Raw genomic sequence first — 24,366 nt, 5'->3', positions numbered from 1 at the left:
GATTTAAAATCATTACACCTTAATCAAACCTACAGCTCTTAAGCAATTTGTTGTTCCCACATTTGCATCTGACTAGGAAAGGCACCCCAGTAGGGAACTGTGAGTTTTGCAGGTCCTCAGCTGTGAAGTATAGCACAGCAGGAACCACTGAGCTTGATTGACATTGCTCATTTGCTCTTTAACACAGCTGCCTGCCAATTCTACCAGGAAATGTTTCTGAACCATAACAGATTTAGTTGCTGTATGCCTGTGATATACTCTGGGATCTCCTCTGCTAGCTCTTGCTCCTGATTAATACAGGTATGTGCTTTGTAGCTAAAATCTGTTTGGTCCGTGACTTCAGGTTGGGAAACCTGGTGTATCTCTGAGGGGTGGCCAGGTTGTATGCTTGTCCCCTAAAAGCTGTGGATGGAGGAGAATGGGAAGGGCGAAAATAAGGCTGAAGAGCCTCAATGCCAATTCAGTGTTACACAGGGAGGCATTCTGTTGGTATTCTGTATGGCCTTCTTGCCAGGAAGCTGAAGGAAACCAAAGCGTAGCTGAGAATTGAGCTGGTTGCCTTTCATCCCAAATATAGACAAAAACTATACAGGAGCAGATACACGATGTGCTATTTTCTCAGAGGAATAGAAAAAGACTTATTCTTTTAAATCTGTGCAGAGAAACTGCATTCCAGGGAAAAAGCACTGATAATAATCCACTATAAAACCAAGATTAGAGTCCAGACAAAGAGGACTGGCTTTTGTTCTCTAAACAAGAAATTATCCTACACAACCCATTCAATAGAGCATCTGACCAGGTAATTAGAGTCCAAATTTCAACTTCCAAGGTTTTGCTGTGTATTACTCTCTCTTTGTTGTTTATTGCACAAGCTCAGGCGCTCAGTGATAAACTGTTTGCTCTGTGGCCTTGCTGTGGTACATGGAAAACTTTCCATGACTGTACTGCTAGGAACAGAAATAGCTAGGCATGTTCCAGGCGGCTTTTGGAACAACTCAGTTTGGATCCCGATGAAAAGAGGGATTGTTCAGAGGCTCATCAATATTCTGTATGACTTGTTTGTTTCTCTTTAAATCTGTTATATGGAGGAGCATGAAATGCTGGGAAGAGATTTTATTTCATATCCTTCTGGTAGCTTTTAGAGTCGTACACTGCCATGCAGTTCATGAACAAACTTTCTTTCAGGGGTAAGCCAGGGGAATGGATTTGTTTCTTTTATTATTACTTAATTCTTTTATTTCAGTTGTACTGTATTGAAGGAGAAAGCCATTATCTTTTTTTGTTTGTTTTTAAGCAGTAACATTTTGTTTTTATATTAACCCTATGTTAACATATTGGGAAATGTAGTGTTTAACAATTTTTTCCTTCTGGAGTTTTCTATATGCAAAATTCTCTTTCAGTATATACTAAGATCTGGTGCTGATAATTCAGATACAGAGAGCTGAGAGGAAAATCATTGTTATTTTTTCTGCTTCAATCTGTCTGTTGAAATCAGAACTGAATTAATTCCCCCTTTATCTGCCCAAAATTTCTTAGGTGAATTCTTGTGAGCTTCCTGACTGCTTCGTATTCCTTTTACTTCTTTGAAGGAGACCTTCAATTCCCCCATCTTCATCCTCTTTTTGTTTCCCTGGGACATAAGCCATAGGACTAAAAGAAGTGGCTAGAGCATGTGGATATAGACGTGTATCAGATTTACCTGAAACTGTAATAGGTTACTCCTTGTTCTCCAGGCACCTACAGTTGGCACTAAAAAACTGGTCTTGTAACTTTTATCTTTAAGAAATAGTGCTTTGTAGTTTATATGCCAAGAGTTAGAGTGCTCATTGCTTAACTTTTATTTCTCCTGATCGTAACAAAATTTCTCAGACAGTATTTTGCATCTTAACATTGTTTAAATAATCTTTCTGGTTAAGCTGATTAATCCTGGATGGATTTACTAATCCGGGGAGGAAAAACTGCCAAGGATACATAGCAGAGTATTTCCTAACTTCTTTTGTGTGAAGACTGTGATTATTTCTTTTCTCCTCCACAGGCATATCTTGAGTGAGCTTTGAGAAAATACTTATCTTGTAAATGAACTGTAGTCAGCTGAAGGGACTGGAGGAAACTAAACCATTCTGTGGTTGACAAAGAGACATGGGATTTTGTATGGGTATAAATCTACTGCTGGATTTGGGCTTCCACACTAGCTGGATGCTAGTTCTACTAGTAGAGTCATCATCTCTATTAGCAGTTTGAATTAATGGTTTTGTTATGGAAGAAAATATTTAGACAACTGATGCTAGACAGACTAAACTTCCTTTTCTGCTGAAGTATTTGTAGGAAGTGGTACTTCTGAAGTGGGTGCACTTTTGTTCAAGTTTATCCATCTTCTGGAAAACCTGGAGGCTTGAGGCTCTAGGTCCATCTAAACCACTTCAGCATCATTCTTCCACTACTATTCTCGTCTGTAAACTTGTAAAGATGCAAGAATGTTGAAAACCATTGGTCAAATAGGAAAAGGTTGAACATTAGATAAGGGTTCTCTTCCATGCACCTGTTTGTGTGGTCACATTTATTTGCCTTGATGATAAAATCTTTTAAACACAGTATGTATTTTAGAAGATCCTCTCCTCAGGTATTCTGGATCCTATCATCTTGAGTTCATAAATCATGCTCTGTCACAAGCAGTTACCAACAATGTCACAACTCATTCGTAGTCCATGCCTTCCTGTCATCAGCATTATAGTGTTTCTGTATTTCATGTGTTTCCATAGCTTGTAAATAACCCATGGCATGGCAGTGTGGTAAAGTAACCCTGCCTCCAGGGTAGACAATACTATACTACAGCTTTTCATACTCTTTCCATATGCAGCACCATCACAGCTGCAGTTTCCAGGAGAAATCTTATCTAGCTTAACATCAATCCTATTCTCAATGGACCACAGAAAGCAGAACCTTAAGCTAAATACACTTAGGAGGAAAAATACATCAGCACTTCAGAGCTTTTTTTGAATTGGAAACTTGGAGGTCTTGTTATGATGGATTCAAGATTTCCAGCTGTGACACTATGACCTGCTGTTTCATTTTGGTGATATCACTTCATAGGATATAAGCAACTTAAAGTTTCCCAGGACATCATAATGCTGTTTAATAAACAAATAAACTAGGTCTTACACTGCAACTCTGGACTCAGATCGGTTAAAACAGATCAGTTAAAATGCTTCTGAATGTGTATATCTCCTGGGGCGTTCAGATTCTGTGAGCCACTCAGCTTTGATATGGCAAAACATCAGGACGCTTCTAAGTTACCTTCCTCCTAATTCATGCTGGAGGACTGAAGAAGGCCCCATCTAATTGTTCAAATATAATAGTGATGTTTAAGGAAGATTTGGGGAAACTGAGGAAAGAAGTGTTAGTGGATACAAGGCCTCTGTGAGGATGAGGAGAAGCTTCACTGAACAGGCTCCAGAAGGTCCTCTGCTTTTGGTAAATAATTTCCCTACATGCAGATGCAGCAGAAAGTCCCTTCTCTGAACCATTTTGTGCCAGATGAGGAAAAATAAGTGAATTTAAGCTTACAAAATAGCTGTTTAGCTGTAGTTCTTTTGCAGAAGTATCACATGTAGTTTTGTGGAATGGAGACATTCCTCTGAAATTCAAGCTAGTTTCTCTCTGTGTTTAGTTGATGATGCCAGTGCCCTACACAGCCAGCCTCCCTTGTGAGATTCTGCAGGTGCTTTGCAGGCATGTGGAATTAATATAAACTGCCCAGGCAAAAGATGATGATAGCCAAGGTCAGTTATGTACCTGAGCATCATGCTTTCGGGACAGTATTTAAGGTGGGGACCTGGCACTGGGTTTGAACTAATGTGTTCTGTCTTCACAACTAGGAAGAGTGTGGCTGCTTATACTATTTCTTATTTAAGCAGAAAGCCCTGCAGGGTGAGAGGGGATGGGATGGAAAAAGCCAGTGGCATCAGGATGGGATGGGAAAGAATGAGCTGAAATGAGGTTTTGCTGGTTTGCTTTCTTAATAATAAGTTGCATTTCTGGAGGCTCTTGTGGGCAGTGAAAGGCAGGCATAGGAAGGAGGGGGCTGTATGGAGGTTATAACATTTTTTCCCTCTCCCCTTCCCCAAGGAGGACAGACTCAGATTTCTCACATGGTGTTTATTCTGGCTCTTTTTTTTTTTTATACTGCACTCGCTCTTGTTTAAATATGTCCTATAAAATATTTTCCTTTTTTCCTCTGCATATAATCAAAAGCAAAGAGCAGTGATTTTTGAGAATTCAGGTCAATGTGAAAGAATGTCTACCAAAAAAAAAAAAAAAAAAAAAAAAGACAATCTGAGTGAAGAAAGGAGAGTTATTTTCGTAACTTATTTCCTTTGTACAAATTGAACAAGAGAGTAGAACAACTTCAGAAGTAAGATCCTGCTACTTTCTCTAAAGAAAGGTTTTTTTTCAAGCATGTTGCATCATGAAGAAATGGATTTGCAGCATTAGAAAATCCTGAGCCATGTAATTGAGATACCTGAGAAACATCATTGTGAGTGTATTGCATAGACAGTGGAAAATCACCAGCGTATTCCTGAGCAGCCCCACACCTCCAGAAGTCCAGGGTCTGCCGCGGGGGGAGCTGGGGACTGCGAGTTAACCTTGGCTGAAATTGTAACTGGATGTTCTGGAGACTTTCTGCAACAGCAACTGATTGTATCTTGTGGATAGATAAAAGTGGATGGACAGAAACATTTCTCTTCTAGCAAAGTTTTGCCCGGAGCAGTAATTTACTGCAAATCAGGGGAGTAACTTTTTCCCCTAAAGATTAAACTGTTACAAGAAATATAGAGGTGCTTTTGTAGTAGGATAACTTTTCAGGGCTGTAACCATGGAGTAGCACACTCTGATGCTGATGCGATTAACCTTTTCACTGCTGTAGGAAAGCATGTGCGGTCTGACAACAAATTTCTTCTGAAAATATTCCCCTTTTCAGGCATTGCTACTTTGGTTGTCTGTCTCATTCGTACACTGACACCCAGCTGGATCAGGAAAATGCTTTGCATGGGGGGTTTTTAAGTTCTGCTGTGGGCACTGGAATGTTTTCGTACTTCACCTCTTTGCAGCCCACAGTGGAAAGGAGAAGAGGTACTGGAGAGGGATGACAAATAATGCTAACTTCAGTTTGGAGAGGGTGGTAAGCACCATAATGCAGGATTTACCTCAGTTTCTGGCAGCTGGGTGTTGGATTAAGACTCAAAGTATGTGGGACAGAGAATGTGATGCTCTCACACGTTTTCCTTCAGAGATTTTTCATTAAATGCTTGTTAATTTATTTGTTAATCCCTTCAATGAAGTAGGAAGATTTTCTCTTCAAACCTTTTAAGATGCCTTTTGATTATCTCCACTAAATTCAGAGACACAGACAGTGCTTTTGCTAATCCAATTTAAAGACTAGCTCTGTCTTTTAAATTCAGGAAAATTATAGATATGAGATGGATACTGTCTAAACGTGAACAAAACTTGGTGCACAGGCTGCACTTGTTTTCAGATGCGTATACTGTGAGGTACCATTGATATGCATGGCTGCATATCAACCAGCAGGCAGATGTGCCCCTTTCAGGTTGTGTCTCAGTGAATGGCACTGCATTCTTGCTTACTAAGCTCTCTTGCAGGAGTTGCTGTGAAAGGAGGAGGAAAATAAATAAATAAATAAATAAATAAAATTACCCAGACATTGTTTACTGATTGCCAGCTGATACATTACAGTTCCTTGAAGCTCAGGCTATTAAAAACCTGAAGAATCATTGCTATGAATAAGTTCTGACCAAAATGTTTTCTCATTTCATTTAAGCTTTTATAAAACTCTATTCAAAGGACATTCTAATGGAAATAAAGCATTAAGACTTAATCTCTAGTGGAAGTTACTTGAGCAAAATATCTAATAGAGGCAGACGTTTCAAACTGCTTTCACTGGTGTGCCAAGATCAGAGAAACTCGTCAAGATTTCAGTTTTACTTCATCCTGAGGATGACATTTTTGGCTATTCATAATGAGTTGCACTACAATTTAGAAAAATAAATAAATCAATTAAAAAACAAACAAACAAACTAGAAATGCTCCAAGAAGAGGAAATGCTTTTTTCTCTCTAATGCTATTTCTGAGCATATTCACCTGTTTTCCTTCCTTCCTTTCTTTCATATAGCTTGAGGGATCTTCTTCCTATTATCAACTTTTGCTACACAGAGTTATGCAGCAACAAGTATTATGCTGACAGAAGCACACAGAGTGGAAGAGAATCCCTCCTGACCACCTCAGTGACCATTTTGTCAAACCTGGTTGGTAAACCTGAACAATGTGGCCCTGAAATTGCAGAAGCATTCTGTTGATGAAGTTGTTACAGTATCTCCTAGCTCCTGAAGAATAATGCAGAAAACAAAAGGAAATTGAGGTAGCTTATGGTTAGTTTAGGTTTTACCTGTGTATCTGTAGGGTTTCCTGAATATACTTTTTTTTAAATACTTCTCTAAAAATCGAGGACAGAACAGCCTGAAGAGCTGTTTCTTATTCAAACTTGCACACAAAATTAGTTTGTGCATAAAAATAAATCTCATTCTATTGCCAAAGGTTAATCCTGATGCTGTGTGCCCACCAGTCATTCCATTCCAAAAATGCATCTTGCCTTTCCTTTGAACTCATGTTCTGGATAGCTATTTTTTGTTGGCCCTTGAAGCTGACCCTCATATAACAACATACCATCATCTTGCAATGTATCACGCTGTAGAGAGCTTGGGATGGAGTTAAATGTTATGTTGGTCAGTGGATAAACCAAGATTTTCCCAACAATCATTTTTTTTCCCTCTGATAATCACCAGTGACTTTGAAAAAACAAACTGTTCTTGGATTCAAAAGACCATCTCTCAGAGGAGTTAATGTAATGGCTATGATGCAGATGGCTGAGTGTTCTTTCTTAGTTCAGTCCTTGCTTAACTGCTTTCTTCAAAGTCAAATACGCTTGGATGTATTCTTTGGATTTGAATGTTAGGAAATGGAAAATTAAAAATAATAATGTAGGCAATTCCCATCTGGGAAATCTGTTGTGTATTCAAAGCACCTTAAATTGCAATCTTGCACTCTGTGGCCTTGACACATATTGTACCTAAAGATCAAGCTTGTATTTGAGCTTTCCCAAGGCTTTTGTTGAGGGGGTGGAAGGCCTCAAAGGGGATGAATTGAGCCCTACTTAACTCCATTGGTCTCTGTAGTTCTGGCATCTTGTCTTTGTGCAGTTCTTCCTTTCTGAAGGGACAGAAACATAGACTATTCCTTGACTCTAGCTGCATGTCCACTATCATGTTTGCTCCTTTAACTCCTCTGCAGAATATAATCATAGCAGTGAGAAAAGGTGCGAAGCAGATTACAGAATCACAGAATCTTAGGGGTTGGAAGGAACCTCCAGTGACACTTTGGATAGCAATGCTTGTATTGTCATCTATTCTGGAAGAAAGCTGAATAACTTTCGGGCATCTACTGTGAGAGTTTTTCTCCCAATATTCTCAGTGCTCCCAATACTGATTTTTCCACAGGTTCCTTTTGTATCTTTCCACAAGTCACAGACCGTTTCTGATGACCATCTAAAAGGCAAGGCTAAGTTGATCTTTCTACACTTACTTGTGTGACCTGGTGTAGGGAACCTGCTATCTAAAGTGTAGATCTCACAGAAATCTCAGTGATGATGTTAGCTGTGTGAGCATTTTATGAGGAGCTGAATGAAAACAAAGCCAACATTTCCCTTCCTAGGGAAGTGTAAGTCTGGGAGAGCAGCAGCCAAGGAAAGCCTGCAGAAATATCATGCAAACTTACTTGAAGTTGAAGCTGGGAGGGAGAAAGAGTTCCCAGGGTTCAGCAGGAAGGAGGCTTGGCAGCAAAGGGTGCTTCCTCTTAGTGCTCTGCTTAAGTATTCTGACTCAGTAAATGCAGAGGTCAGAAAGTGAGGAAGCTAGTGGTAATATATAAGATCTATATAGGGGTAGGGTAGCATAAAATCCTTCTCTCTGGATAATTGATAGGAAAGATATTAGTGTGCATTTGTGGGATATTTCTCACATGAGCCAGATATCCGGGAAGGAATTCTGCTTTCATGGTCTCCTAGATGAGTAGTGCCATAGCCTGTGCTGTAACTAAATGTATCTCTGGTTATACCAAAAGACTTATTAAAGTTACTTATCTGCAGGTTACCAAGAACATTTGAAAGCAATCATTTTATGTAGGTTTTTTTTTTTTTTTTTTTTTTTTTTTTTTTTTTTTCTCTGTGGTGCCATGAAATCCAGAAATAAGCAGTATTCTGGTTTAAGAAGAAGCTAAAATCTGAACTCTGTCTCTTCTCAACTTTCAGTTCATTTTTTTAAAATAACTCCTTGCTGTATTTTTGACACACTGCAGGGTAAAAACTTAGGCTTTCCCCTAAGTTTGGGCACATTAAGTTAATAAAACAGTTTTACAGGAAATGTGTTACTTCAGTTTTACATATTTGAACACTTAGCAAAAAAAAAAAAAAAAAAAAAAAATCAGAAAGCAAGTTGTGAATTTAATCTTGCTCTTCTGTACTGTTAGTCATGGCTAAGAGCTTTCTGGTGCTATCCAGCAGCCATGGAGTACATGGGCAGTGCAGTTGGCAGACTGGTTTTCAATACAGTGAGTTTTTTATTTGTCATTCACTCATGTTGAATTCAGCAGTTTTAGACTTCTTTTCTAAAGGCATCGTTAGACTTTAGCCTTCACATTTCTGTAGGTTATTACGACCTTCAGTTTTTCTTCTGCTTTTCGTGTCTTCTCCCTACTCAGATGACCCACTCACCCGTGGGTCTCAAAGAAGATTATAAGATTTCTGAGGTTAGATACTTTGCATTTCACCTTCTTTGCAATCCTTGAAAGTGGACTCAAGCTTTCTCCTTGAGGCTTTCAACCCATGAACCATATCCTGCATTAGAACAAACTGATACAACTTCACCAAAATAAATGCTTCATCTGACGCAAAGCCGTGCTGATTTTATTTTATCCATTCCTGAAATTATCTTGCAGGGCTCCTCTTGGGGATCTTGGGTTTTTGTGAGAGAGCTTTTTGGTTTTGCAGTCTGTTGGTTTTTGCCAGTTGTACATTTCCAATGATGCTGTTCCCTCCTTCAGCCCTGATCACCATCACAGGGCTGCCAAACCTCAGGCAGAGATATCAAATGTCAGTCAAATGCCACAGCAGAAAGCTGGGCTTTCTGTTGTTGAGGTTAGGGTTGTTTTTCTTCTGGGCTGGGGTGTGTTTTTGGAGCTAGAGTAAATATGTTCCTTTAATACCAGTAAAAACATGCCTTTGTTTCTTGAGGCCTATCTCTTTTTGAAAATTTTGTATTAAACACAGTGAGCGCTCTTGACATTGGCCCAGAAAAGGTACTGATTTGTTACTTCAGCTTTCAAAGGCCCTAATTCTTCCATGGAAGAGCTTTGGGCAAGCTGTATCCTGATAGTGTGTTTTTTTGTTTGTTTGTTTTGGGTTTTTTTTTTTTTTTTCAATTATTGCTTGGTTTTGTTTTCAAATCTATAAGCAAGTTTCCTCCTGTAGTTCAATAAATTACTTATCGGTAAGTAAAAGTACTTCTGGCAGTTCTTTGCTGCTTTCCCTCACATACAACCACAAGTATCTGTTGTTGGAGAAATAATGAGAAAGTTAATCTTTTACTGCAGGGAAGTGTTGTATTCCTACAATACCTAAATCTTGTGAAATAAGCTGTGTGCCGAGCACAATAATCCCACCACTTGATTTAAGAAAGTGGCACAGAATTTAACATGTAACTTACCCCTGCAGGCTAGCAAGAAGCATCAAAATCTCCGTGCTCTGCAGTGAACTGCCTTGCTTTTCTTGCTGTTGGGTCTTTGAAACAAGGAATGTAGGAAAACAGAGAGGAGAATATGGCTAACCAAAATTTTGGATGCCCCTGAGGAGGAACCAAGTGAAGCAGATGAGAAAAGCCTAATGTGCTTTTAGGGCATGCTAAACAAAATATTTTTAGAAGATAGGGAAGTATCCAAGCCATTAGATGTGGCAAGGATAAAGTTTCAAATGTACAGTTAAGAACACTTAGCTTGGCAAAAAGCTTAATTTGAATTCAGTCAGCTGTAGACAAGGATTAGCACGCTGCTTGGAAGAAAGGAATGGATTGAACGTTTTCCTGTCACTCCTTACTAAGAGATAAAAAAGACCTTGATAAGTTTAGCCTGGCGGGCAGAAGCTTAAAACAGGACAACTGTGTGTAAATGGATTGAAGGGTTATATATCAAAGAGGGAAAAATCCTATGCAAGAAGATAGTATTAGCCCCAGATCGAGTGTTTATTATCTAATCATAAATACATTTAGGCTGGAAACTGAAAGGTTCCTAAAGACTTCCAGAGAGCTGCTTCAGGCGGTAACAGAGGGAGCGAGAAGCCCAAATCACTGGAAGATCGAGCAAGATATGCTTATGGAAGGGATTGTGCAACTAATTTAGAGAATTCCCAGAGATAAGAATCCATGTATCTCTGCCAGGTTCAAAAGAAAACTAGATCATTGCTTGCACTGTATTTATCTTTCGGTAATCCCATGCTTAGACTACTGCCCCTTTCTTGTAGGGATCAGCAGAGATTTGTTCCCCTCAAACTGTTCCACAAACTCTGTTTAAAGAATTTCATGCTTACTACAGGGATCTGACACACCAGCCTCTCTTTTGCTCCCTGCGGTATACAACTGTGTTATGTCTATGGTTGCCAATACTGGGTAGGCAGCATATGGGAGGCTGTACCTGGGCATCCATTGCCTGCTGTCCTGGGATTGTAGGATGGATGTTCATTCCTGCAAAAATAGAGAGATGCTGGTTTTTATTTTTCTTCAACAAGGTGTTGGTCATCCAGTAGTGCTCCCCCACCCTCTGTTTATACAGACAGCTTATGTCTTTCAAAGCTATTTATTTTGTTGTTTTGAACATCTCACAAGACAAATCACTGTTTACTCAGGCAAAGGCCTAGAGTGCAACTTAGTTCTTGTCATGCTGTACTGAGTCCAAATATATTTTGTCTCAGTTATTCTTCCTTTCCTGTGTATTAAAAAATAAAAATAAAAAAATACCATGGGAGAGGAGCACTCTCTGGATTCTTTCCATATTCATTGTGTCCCAGTCATGGCAGAGCTGTGTGAGGACACAGGGACCCATTTCCTCACAATACTCAAGCAAGGAGCAGAGCTGGTTACTTTTCTTCTCTGGTAGCTTTTGGATTTTGACTTTCGTCCAGGTGAGGTAGCTGTGAAACCTGGACAAGTCATACTTCTATCTACAAGTTTACGTTGCTTAACAGTGCATAGTTAATTCCTTTTTTTTTAATGTAGAGTTTGTTGTTTAAAATCACTTGCTGTGTAGCCAGCTGCTGTACACGCTTTGAGCTGAGGGACGAATCAATCATAGAGTTGTAGAATGACTTGGCTTGGAAGGGACCTTAAAGTTCATCTAGTTCCAACCCCCTGCCATTTGCAGGCTTGCCAACTACTATATTAAACATTAGATGAAAACCTTCAGCCAACTACAAAGTCTCGTTGCTGTACTTTTCCTTGCAACCTTTCATACAGTCATACTGTTGTTATTGTGCAGAGAATCCAGCAAGGCTATAATCACTATTAAAGAGGGTGTTTGGTTTATGTTTAGTTTGGGTTTCACTATTTTGGGTCAGATAGGAAAATATTTATGTCAGTTTTTTTAGTACAGGAATCATCATTTATGTTTATATTTGTGGAGTGAACACAGCCAGGTCCCTGCAGTGCCTGGTGCTCCTGTACAACAGCACACAAGTATTTGCTTTCTTACTTTCTCATCCCTTGTTACGTTGGTCAACAGGTAAGCAGATTTCATCTGTCTGAGCCGTGACTCAGCAGAGAGCTGTTTGTCCCTCTTGCAGCCTTTGGCTCAAAGGAAGAAGGTGTTTGCTGAGATCTTTTATCTTTATGTAGATCTCCTGCACCACTGTAGGAATCTGGGACTGTCTCAATCTAAACATGGCTAAAACTGCTGCTGTGGTTGGAAGCCATTAGGAAATGCAAAGCTGGGTGTATATATACAACACTGTTTCATCATCAAAGCACCTGAAGAAGACTGTATTTCCACATGTAATACAGAGACCTATGTCTTCCTATATCTTTCCTCTGAGGATGAACTGCTACTTGCGTTCTGCAAACAGATGCTTAGAGGGAAGAAGGAGGGAAGGGGAGGGATGTCTGTGTCACCACAAGTCAGGTAACAGTGTCATAGTACAAATGGGTGCTGTTGACCTTGTTTCTCAGGCAAGTGCTGATGAAATATTTCTGATTTTTGTTTTTTAAAAAGAAAAAAAGAAGAAAAAAAAAAAAGGCTTGGTGAAGTATCTGAAGTGTTTCAAAACTTTATTGTACAAGCCAAATATTTCCAGCTGTTGCCTTCAACTTATTTCCCACAGCATCTTGGCCTGGGTCTGCTAATGATCTTTCATTGTTGATGGCATGAGATATCAGCTGAGCCAATGTTTATGTTCTGCAGAAGGATATCCCTCTAGCCTTACTTCATTAATGATTTTAAAGCTTGTTAACCTGTTTATCTTCAAAGGATGGAAGCTTTTAACGCTAAATAACTTGGGCAGAATTTATATAGATTTGGATAATGAGTACAAATGGATGTCAGTCTTCAACTTGTGTTATGAACTGGGAGATACCGCGCATAGAGTTCAGTTGCTACATACTGAGGTGAGTAAGGTTAGAGAATGTACACGGGTGTTTTAAGCAGCATTGCATCTGCTAACTCCAACCCACTGAGTGTTTCCATCTTCAAAGGAAGCAATTGCTATGATACTTGATAGTGGGAGATTTGGTGATTGTTTAATGTATTTTCTGTGATCATCTGTGTGTTGTCTTGTGGCACAGTGTAACTTATTGAATGGTTTAATTTAAATGCAAAGCAACAGGAAATATCTTTGCAGTTGTGGGATCAGCTGCTTTCTCTTGTGAGATTTTATAAAACTGTATATGCAAAGCAGTTGTGAAGTTTAGATGCATAATCTCTTGTATATCATTCTAAAGTTCTTTCTTAAAGAGTTGATGTCAAGTTGTTCAAAACTGCAGACTGGCTGTTTTGTTATTATTCTGGATTTCAAATAAGTCTTTAGAGATTTAAAAGTGAAGGGGGTTTTGCTTTAATTTTATTTTCCACCATTTGTGCTGGTTCTGCTTGCATTTTAAACTTCCTTTTGTTCTGGATATGAAAACATTATCACCCAAACTTGGTTGTTAATTGTTGTAAACTTTTACTCAGGGCTTTGCAGTTACCAGTGAATTAATTTTCCTGATGCTTGGGAGTGTTATGCGTATCTTAGAGCCCAGAGGTGTTGATGAGACATACCTAAGGCCGTAAAGTGTGTCAGCAGTGTAGATGAGGATTTAATTTGAGAGCCTTCTTTGACTCACTGCAGTTAATGTGCTTGTGTCAGTCTGCGGGGCTTTGCACATGAGCCAGAATTTGCAATGCTGTAGAGATTACATCTTTTTTCTTTTATTGTTCTAAAACAACTCTTTCAGGCTGTGTTCATTTTCCTTTGAGAAGTGGATATTTTTAAAAGGTTGCTTTCTAGATAACTGATATGGTACTTTTGCTTGAAAGGAATCCTGATTTACAGCTAGAACAAAGCATTAACTATTCCAGTAGCAGTCATACAAGTTAAGATTTCAAGAGATGAAAGTCTTCTCCCACAGACCAGGTGGAAAGACATGACCTGTTTTCATTTCCACTTGCTTGCCTGCTGAGAATCCCAGAAGCAGTTTGTTCTGCTAAATCCTGGGGATGATTAGCAGATGCTATAAGTCAGAGCCAAGGAGGCAACTAACATCTTGGTGGGTGTGTGTGAATGCAGCTTCAGAACTAACAGGTTCATTACTTTAATGAGTTTCTAATGATCCTCTTGGAGCCAGCACAGGCAGATTCTACCCAAGAGGCCTGCTGGCACTCTAGCTCCCAAATGCAGTGCCCTACTCCTTCTTGGAAGATGAGGAACAAATCCTTCCTTTAATTCTAAAAATGACTTAAACAGGAATTCCAACTCAAGAAATTGTCACTTGCCTTGTCATCAGTAGTTCATAGCCAGTAGTCAGAACAGAATATAAGGCACTGCATTGAAATGTGATAGAAGTAGCAGCTCACTGGGATATAAGGTACTTCTGCTTTATATTTGCATTCATCAGCTGTTTTTCTGCTTTTAAAGGTTGCGGACTTGGGAATACCCACTGGCTCTGCATTCACAGCCTGGACCTATGCTTAGGTGCATGTCTTTATGACTGCGATGATCTTTTTGTTTGCTTTGACAAGTTCACTTGGGTTTGCTTTGGTCTCTGCTTCAGAACATTACACAAAACTAAAAATTTGTTAGAAGAGAAATATGGTATGGATGGGGATCTGATTTTCCAATCCTTCCAGTCCAATACTTTTCCTTGCTGTATCGCTCAGCAACTTTCTCAGATGTTGCTGAATGAAATCTGCAGCTCAAAAATGCAGAGCCCGATTTTGTAGGTGAACATGTTGTTTTAAGGCTATTTGCTTGAGTGAGGTAACACTGCCAACTAGTGGAATGATTCCTCTCAGGGATGAGAAGGTATCCGGACCAAAAAAAAAAAAAAAAACAATTTAAGAAAAATACATGTAAATCATAACAGCTGTTACAACAGTCTCACTAGTATGTTTTCAGACAGGGAAAAGATTGTGTTTGTGAAATAAGGCATTTCAATTGGTGGAACAAAAAGTGTATCATTAGATTAATGACAGGGTGATCTTTGACCGTGCACTAGATCCTATTAGGCTTTTTCTTTTTTACAAATTAATTAATCTCGCCCATAGTCTTACCATTTGTGCTAGTGGTTTCAAACTGGGAGAAAAGAATACATGTTATACCTATCTTATTTTCGCAGTAATATTTTGGGATTTCTTTCCTAAAACCATGCATTTGCAGTGAGGCTTGAACAACTCGCTCTGGCTCCTGTTTAAAAGTGAAGGCTTATTCTGTAACAACGAGGAATATTCTTCTGAAAGAGAACAGAAAGCTTTTTTTCTCCTCCCTCACACTCAGTCTTCATTTCAGGTGTGTGTCCCCTACTGGAGTTCATAAGATGTCATGCCACAAGTTTCTTTCAGACAGTAAGTTTCAAATATTCATTTAGTTCAGAAAACTCACATGCCAATTAACAACTCAATGTCATTAGGTTATAAACAAAATGTCCCAGATTAGGAAGGCACCTTTCAAACACTGCTACAAACTGGTGAGAAGTAGGATAACAATTTTCACTTTGTGTCAGATGGGCATTTTCAGGGGTGGCTGTCTATAAGTACTCTCTCTTCCAAACCTACTGCTTTCTTGATGCACTCTGTTTCTATCAGCACCCTGATGTTGGGGTACTTTATTATTTGGTGCTAAGCTATGAGAAATATTCCTGTATTTTTCTGAGCAACTGGCTTGACTACCTGCCTGCCTAACATTTGAAAAGCAAGCTCTCCATGTCTTATCAGTGTTTATAATTATTAATTTTGTGTTCCTAACAATTTTGAGCGTATCTATATTATTCATCATGTTTTATGGCTTCTGCAAATAATAGTGACCTCATATGTTCTGTGAAGTCAGCTAATTTGCCTATGCCTCTTATTCCTGGCAAATACAGCACAGTCATCTGTATTTTATTGCATCCAAAGGCTAGCCCAGTTTATTTCTCTGTTGCTTAATGAACTTTGGATCAGCTCTGTGATCTCCTGCATTTAGCCGTGATGCTGAGGTTAGAAGCTCAAATTCTCCTTGCCATAGAAAAATGTGGATCAAGCCTAAAGAAAATACTTGGGGGGCTAGTTTTGTTTTGCAGTAAAGCTCTAAATCTGTAAACCCTGTAACCATAGCTTGTTTACTTATTTATACATTCATATGTGACAGTTTTGAAGATCGTACACAAGCAACCTTCATAGAAACATCTTTCTAGAATTAGTGCTGAATTTGGAAATCCTCTACGTTGCTTGTTTCTTACCCCTCTTCAGACTTGTTTTTTGCTTCTAGACTCTAAGCTTCATGATTTGCATATTGCTTTCATTATTCACTTCTCTTTATTTTTTAGTTTTTATTTTTAGCTCAGAGACATCAAATACTGATTGCATTTGTGGATAAGATGTACTCTTTGCATTCTCGCCTTTTGTAGCCTAAAGGCAGCGTAACCTCATGATTAAGCCTTAGGTAAAATATAGAAAGAAAACTGTTCCATGATCTCAGCAGCACTAACCATTAACTATGCGAGTGGTTATTTTTAGGTAAGAAGGAAGGTGGAAAATGACTAACATATTTTTCTCACCTGTACTGATACATAGCTTTTATGGAGGCAGGAGGACAGAGGAGAGAAAGATATACTATTGCTTTCTGTGATCTTTTCCACCTCTAGTCCCAAACAGAGGAATTCAGAACAAGTCTCTTTCCATCACAGTTTTTGTCTTTCTCCCCTCTCGTGACCTTACATTACCAGCTTAAGATAAAAGAGAAGGAGGGAGTAGAAGCTGTTCTCAGTTGACCATTCTTCTCCCCATTGTTGCCTTTCTTCTCTGCTTCCTGGCAGAAGAATGCTGCTTTCTTGCTTTTGGGGTTTCTCAGTTGCTAGGAATTCAAAATATTTGTGGCTTTAAAAAAATAATTTTGGAAATTGCATCAGTGCTGAGGCCCTGGGGCTGGAAATGCCAAGCGTTACCTAAGTGGAATACTTGGCAGCTGAGCTCGGCATCGTGTGTTGGGAGACAAACCTGGGGCAAGAGGAGCCAAGCTCCAAGAGTAGAAGGGCCCCCCAGCATTCTCTGAGTCAGAGTTAGGCCTCCACGAAAAGCAGCCCACACACAGATTCTGGTGGCAGAAGGAAACCAAAGATAACATGGATAGGTGAGGAGATGAGGAGTAAGATTTGTCTGGTAGAAAGAAAAGATACTCTTGAAGAAGGAATAAAGCTGTGGGAGGAATTGTCCCTTCTTCACATGGGCATAATGTGCATTGTTGAGGGACGCACAAACTAAGGGAATCTTGCCATCTCTAGGGAAGTCTTAAGATGTTAATATTCCTGTTTTCTTTGGTGTGTAAAGGAAATATGTTTGTTGTCTTAAAATTGATATTTCAGTAATGCCAATAGAAGAAATTGTAAACTGTGTATATTGATGAGGAAAGTAGTCTATGCATGTGACATCTATGAGAGAATCTGAAGTAGTTGAGTGCGTCCTAGCTATTTGCTGTATATGTTGTAAATTCATATGTTTTTGAGAGATTTTGATTTTTGATATTTTTGATCAAATAACTGTATCCAGTTTGCAGTTCCCTGTGTGCTTGATGTGCAGCAGTTCTGCAAGCTGAAAGGTATCATAAAGGTATCATGTCACCAAAAGGTGTTCACGAAGACTCCCATTAAACAGCTCTCTATCTAGAGCAGCTACATAAATGCACAAACTAGCCAACCCCAACTCCCTGATACCTTCAAAAATGGTAGCATGTATGGTACATGTTACATACAAGGTTGTTTCTATGTGCACTGGGAACAGGATATTTAAAGAAAGATGAGTTACAGTGCAGATAATGGTTCTTAATTACTGTTTTCATTGCAAACTCTGAGCTTTCTGTAACGGGTTAGCAATGCCTGGATTTGAACACGAGCTTGAAATTTTCCAAAGGGTTATAGTATTCACATATTGAAATTTTGCCTGGCTTCCTGCTTTTGCCTTCTGTAGCTGAAGAGACAAGCAAGGAATCACGTGGAATGTTCAGAGGTTGAGGAATATCAGAAAAGGGAAATTTATTTTTTAAGAAGAATGCAGCAGGATAAGATCTTTTAAAATAGTTCTTCCAATGAAACAGGCTTGTCCCTGCTACAAATAACTCCATCATATATTGATAATATACTCCAGCATGCCTTACTACCACACATTACACCTACACTTGAAAGCTATGCTTAAAGCATTGCACGGCAATATAAGTCTACACAAGCAACAAAACCTGAGCAGTGCTCCAGTATCCAAATAATCGTTTGCAACATCTACACTGACTTGCTTGTTAAAGTTGTAAAGTAGTGCTCTTGTCAGTATGTTGACAAACAAGTTGCTTTGGATTTGGATGGTTGCTAATAAAAATCACACTTCTTCAGCCATCCTGACTAGTTCCTGTTTTCACCGGCAAAAGAATTTTACATTATCAAGAAATCTTATTCAAACTGGAAAGAAACTGGGTATTGGCCTCTCATGCTGTCCTTACTAACTGCCACATGGCAGTTTATGCAATGGTTCCTCCACACTAACTGAGAAGATTTGGCTAGAACTGCACAGGATTAGTCACTGCCAGTGATGGAAAAATGTTCAAGGATATATTCATAAATATTGCTCAGTGCCATTTTGCAACAATATATGTGAAAGAATTTTCCTGTTACTATGATCATGTCTTGCAAATAACACCAGCCTGCTGCAGTGCAGTTGTTCATACACAGCTCTGGGGAAAATTTTATTGCCAGTTTTGCAATCTTCTCAAAATCCAAACCAGGAATTTCCCCTGTTGGTTCTGCTAGGTCTCTGATGGCTTGCCTCATGCTGTTGCCAAGAACCTGAGGTTCCAGGGCACCATTTCTTACTGTCTAGAGATGGAGCACAAATGTGGCATGTGTGCTTCTCCAGATGTTTAGGAGAATGCAAGTGTAATGCAGACCTGTAACGTAAGTTCTGCTCTGATGTCTTTCCACCCTTCCAGGGATTGGTTAAGGGAAATGCTGATCTCCAAAGTTTTCTGTCACTCTTCTACCTCTAGATGAATTCTCTTCTCCACTGTCTACTTTTATGATGAATTAGGGCAGACACCTGCAAAGTATTTTCTTGGTAAGTATGACTATCCTCTTCCTCACTTCACTATTTTCTTTTGGATACCATTTTGTTCTTGTTGGGGTCTGGTAAGTGCAGGCTGAGCTTTTGAAATCATGGTTAAATGAGGAGGGCTTAGCCCTTCCTTTTGTCCTGAAAAGTCAGTCAAGAAAGGCTTTAGCTGACCACCCAGCTACTGAGGAAGAACATGATAGAGATGCACATATCACCAAAGCTGAGCAAGAAGATCTAAGAATCTGCAGTGGGTTCGTGGCCTGAGGCAGGGACACAGGAGGGAGAGGAGTTGCAGATAAGGGTGAGCACATGTATGGGGTGGGATGAGCTGGAAAAGAATTTGGGAGCAGGATACAAAATCGAGGGTGTAGGGAAGAGTGAGAACAGAGTGGTGCGAGTTTCCACAGTGGATTGTAGGATCAGAATGAAGATTTGAAATAAGAGGATCTTATGGGGAGAGGCTCTTGAATGGGAGAGTCTGTGCATTCTGTGACTAACTTATGGTAAGGTGAGAGGAGGGGACATGGAGTCTTGAAAAGGAGTGCTGAGAAGGAATTTGGGATAGGAGGAAAGCTGGAAGGAAAGGGAGTGATTAGGACAAAGGTAGAAGTTGTAGAGTGGAAGTAATTAGGGCTTTCTAGTTCACAGTGGCTCACTGCATGTAGGTAGGTGAGAAATATGACTGGGACAGAAGAGGGAGTGGACTGGTAACCTGTTGTGTGGGTCAGAGGCAGGACAAGTTAAGAGGATGCTCAAGGCTGCAGGGACTTATGACTTAGGAGTGACTGTGACTACCAGCAGGCAATTCTTGTCCCTATTCATCCTCCCTTCTCGCTCAGAAACCTTGGAGCAGAACTCAGGAAAAAGAAACATCTAGACTCACTTCCTTGCTTCTCTCCTGCCCTTTCCACTTGCTCAGACTATCAGGAGTGTCCTGAGAAGCCCTTTTGCCACCCTTCTTCTCTCACGTTATGAAGGAGGCACACCAAGCAACACAGCAGAAACTCAAACTCACGAAGTCCAAAGTTCTTGCTGCTTCCCATTCCCTGTAAGGGAATATTTGATCTTTGTTTGACTGCTTCCTTTAGATAAACTTGGGCTTTGTACATGTGCTCAAACATTCAGAGCACAGTTCAGAGTTATGACAATAGCCTTCATCATGATTTTTTTTGTTTCTAAACATAAACCATGGTAGCAAAAGATAAGAACAATTTCATCCAGGTTTCTGTACACTCCCATTTTGTCATTACTGCAGGTGCAAAAATATGCCAAAAAGCATTCTATTTTCAGATAGTATGCTTCTTGCTAGCAAAGTCTGAATGAGCTTTTACAAGTCTGTAGGATTAATTTTACAGAAATTACTAAACTCTGTATGAATTCCAGTAATTGCAAATGTGGCCTTCTAATTTGCTGTTGGGTCATATGAGAGCAAGATTATGGCCTTGCAAAACCTACTAACAGCAGATAATTCTCATTCAAAAATTATGTGTCTGTCAAAGCCAGATACTGTGCGTTGTTTCAATTCTAGCTGTACTCTTTTTCAGTAGGGTAGTATGTTGGAAACACTTGCTAAGAAACAGGATAGGAAGAAATGTCTGTGTATATGCATGCTCCAGCAAGTTTAAACTGCTCTTAAAAAACAATGTATTTTTCTGGTCAGAGGAGCAGGCAGTTCACAGTTAGGCTGCGCCTACAGACATTGCTGCGACTGTAGGAGGAGGCTTTCTTCTTTATCATCAGGCAGTTTTTTTTCCCAGTTATGTTTCACATTTCAATAGTGGTGATTTTCAATAGACTGTTTGTAAAAGCAGAGCAAGAAAGTGAGCAAAACAGCAAATCTTTTATCTGAGAAGCTTAGGCTGGGAATGTACTCTGCAAGTAAGCAATTCTGCTGTTGTCATTGCTGTGTGAGGCTCCTGGGCAGAATGTTGATGAAAAATTACTGAAATACACGTCTGTGACCTCAGCAAAGCACACCTGCAGGTAAAATAATAATAAAAAAAAATATTGCAGACTCTTTTTTCCAGGGCCCAGAGCACAAAAATCAAAGATTTGCCTTTAGATGTTATGTGATTACCTGGTATGGAGTAAGAAACTCTACTGGGATGCAATTAATATAGCAGCCTGAGGTCTATCTTGTTGATCTTACAATATTTTCCTAACTATTGAGATTCTCATATCCTCTTGACTTTTATTACTTGCCCTAACTGGTGAGCTGTTAAATAAAACAACGTCTACCATTGGGAAAAAAAAGAAAGAAAATGAAAAACAAAACAATAAGAAACTTGCAGGTGTGACTGTGCTCCTAACCATGACATACAAGATGTGGTAGATGCCCCATCCCTGGAGACAGTCAAGGTCAGGCTGGACCAGGCTCTGAGCACCCTGAACTAGCTGTAGGTATCTCTGTTCATTGCAGAGAAGTTGGACTAGGTGACCTTTAAGAGTCCTTTCCAACTCAAACGATTCTGATATAACCAATTTAAACAAGATATCTAATGGTTTCTTATTTTGCTTTTGACTAAAGAGCAGAACTATGAATGTTGCATTGCTTAGAATTGAAAATTTATCTACTCAGTGCAATGGCAATTAAAAATAACAATACAAAACAATTTCACCTGAAGATGAGTTTCAATACTTGCTTGTCTCTCTTCAGTGAGTGTTGTCCTGTCTACTGTAGATATATTTCTATGCAGCAGATTAATGTTTTTTAGAATATGGTGCTAATACATTTGCATGGTGATAAACCATATCATCCTATTTTTTTTTCTATTTATGACTAGGCAGTAGAAGCCATTACTATTTTTATGTGCTCAAAACTGATAACAGCTCTCACTTAAAGACCAAACTTTGCAGCAGAAGCTTAGTTTACTGTAAGAGGCAAAGTGGCCAATTTTTTTCAGTGAGCTAATTTTCTCTTAGGCTTATAGTACTGTAGATACTGCATTTTTTGTGAGTAGAAGAAAAGTTTGGACTCAGTGGCATCTAAGGTTGTATTCAAGTTTAAAGTTTGTATTCATTTCACATGTTACTTTAAGTCCAGTATTTATATGATAACACAATGCTAATTGATCTTTTTTTTACGTTCTTTTATAGAATCTGGCAGGATATTACAGTCTTTTATACTAGTATAGCAGTCTTTTGTATTTCTGGTGTTTTGAGTGTCTCACAGTAAGCTGTTGTTACAATACAGCACAAGGGACAGAAGCTCTTGATTCAAAACTGTTCTATGGTAAAAATGCTGAAGGCTTACATGTGGGTATCTACCCAAACACACATTTTTCCCTTTAACTTCTAACAGAGTTCTGGTTTCCATGTAGCTGAATGATCAAATGAACCCAGGAAAATGCTCGCTGACTTCACACGTCCTGCTCCTATAAGAAATACTTAGCTGGAGCCTTCAGGATAGTGAATACAATGAATATGAACATCAGTAAAGTAATAAACATCCTCAATGTAGTTAGGAACATGAGTTAGGCAAAATCTTTCCTTCCTTTTACATTTCTATTTTTAGTTTTCTGCAAAGTGATGCATAGAAAAACTGAAGTTTGTTTGCCAAACTCTGTACTGCTATACATAACCATTACTTTGACCTTTTGAGAAGGTCTATGGACTTCACTGAGCACAGCACAAAGCAGTATAGGCTGTTATATCCCTGTAACTAATAGGGATTTCAAGATAGCTATTATCAAGTCAGAAGTATTTGATCAACAAAAAATGACCAGTTATCTAAACCTTGGAGAGTGGGATAGATGAGGACAGAATAAAGAACGTAAATCAGCAGAATCGTTGAAAGATCACAAAGCCAAAGAAATGGGAAAATGATGGAAAAAGTCAGCAAAGTCAGAAGTGTCAGAAAGGAATAAAAGATGCAGTGCGACAAACAAGGGTTGAAGGCTACTTGCAAAGACAAAGAAATTTTTTAATAAGTGCATTTCAAACAAAAGATCTGTGAGGGATTGCTCAAATCAAGGGGAAGTTTTTCATGGAAGACCTAGATAGCACTGGGAAACAGTTTCTTTGCCTCAGCATACATTAGGGAGAAAAGAGAGAAACTTTCCAGAATTGGAAGTGTTTTTGTAGAACAAAATCTGGAAAATACTGAAAATAAAGCCTGCCCAGTGGAGCTGACAAAATAGAATAGCAACTCAGCAGAATGGTCCCAGGGCAGCTGGTGTCTTCCCTTATAACCTCTCCCTCCCCCCCAACCGCCACCCCCCAATAGAGTGTAGAAGGTGAACACTGACAAGCGCACAGCAAAGACTCAACTACAGCATCTGCACTGCCCCAGCAGAGTACAGGTTATGTGGAAAAAAATCTTTTTTTTCCCCAGCCTGTGTACGTGGTGTGTATTGGCATTCTTTAGCATTCTTTTTGTGTGCAAAATCCTTCAATTAATCTTCAGCTGAAGTCTCCTTCTACTTTCCTTCCTTTTGTTGAGGATTTTTGCTTGCAATAGATAGAATTTGGGCATACAGAAAGGGAAGCTTTCCTTCTGCTTATATGCCATCCTTGATGTGGAAAAACACTAACAGGCATCAGCATGTGTGCAAAAATGTATATTTTAGAAGCAATGGTAACAAGTCCCTTCTTGCTGGTGAGTGAAAGCAAAGGTACTAACGCTTCAGTTAGCATGGGCAGTGCATGCTTATGGTCAGAGTAAATGTTATCTTAATGCTCAATTAAGTCTTACTCTTAAGAAACTGAAATCTGCAAACAACTTCAACACATGACTTAATGTATGGCTTTATTTCATAACTGATTTAGTCTTCCTTTAGTTTCTGATTACTAGCTCCTGGTTAGCAAGGCCAGCCTCAAGAGAAAGGGGACAAATTGCATCCTCCTATGCTTTGCAAAAATCTTTTCCCTGGAAATTAGATCAAGATACTTTAGCTCTTGTAATCTACATTGCTGCTCTTTGACACTTGTTTGGCAACTGAGACAGACAGGATTCAAAACATTATCTTAGAGGTGAAAGGCTACATATCCTGTTAGTGGGAAAACTTTCATCTACAAAAAGCTGCTGTATTTGTCTAGAGACTAAGGAAGATCTGACATCAGGAAAAGCCTTTGTGAAATCCACTACAGTAACAGAGGTATTCACCTTGATTTAAAGCATTATTTTATGGTGAAATCTAAAAATGGAGCAAGATTGAGCTATAACTTAAATGCAGGAACTAAGACAAATAACAATTTCTATGAGGAAACGGAAGTGCCACAGGGATTGGGTTCCAAAGCAAACTTGTCTTATGAAAAGGATATGAAGTTAAGTAATGGAAAACAAACCAAGGATTCAAAAAAATATTTTCTGTCAGAAATGATAATAAAAAATGAAAAAGATAAATAGAATTACATAACTGCCTGACATTCAGGAAGGAAAGTGTGCTTTTGATTAAAATACTCAAGAAATTGTTGAAAAATTTATCCTAGTGGAATTAG

At 39.1% G+C, this 24,366-nt stretch overlaps 1 long non-coding RNA gene across 4 annotated transcripts in view; it reads left to right on the top strand.

Moving 5' to 3' along the window:
• The first annotated feature begins 216 nt into the window (after nucleotides 1-216).
• The window catches only part of LOC122162916, a 32,278-nt gene continuing 8,128 nt past the window's right edge, over nucleotides 217-24,366 (top strand). For 3 of the 4 annotated variants that reach the window (XR_006169739.1, XR_006169738.1, XR_006169737.1), the window contains exon 1: nucleotides 217-300. This is a non-coding gene — a long non-coding RNA (uncharacterized LOC122162916). Of the gene's footprint in view, nucleotides 301-15,148; nucleotides 15,205-24,366 lie in introns of all 4 variants that reach the window. The other variant, XR_006169740.1, reaches the window with a different exon arrangement.

The sequence above is a fragment of the Centrocercus urophasianus genome, unplaced genomic scaffold (assembly GCF_019232065.1).
Source record: "Centrocercus urophasianus isolate 14NV4802_14NV808 unplaced genomic scaffold, USGS_Curo_1.0 seq_10, whole genome shotgun sequence".
In the NCBI taxonomy this organism is placed as follows: Eukaryota; Metazoa; Chordata; class Aves; order Galliformes; family Phasianidae; genus Centrocercus; species Centrocercus urophasianus.
Note: the sequence above shows the minus strand (reverse complement) of the source record. Positions and strands in the feature narration are given on the sequence as shown.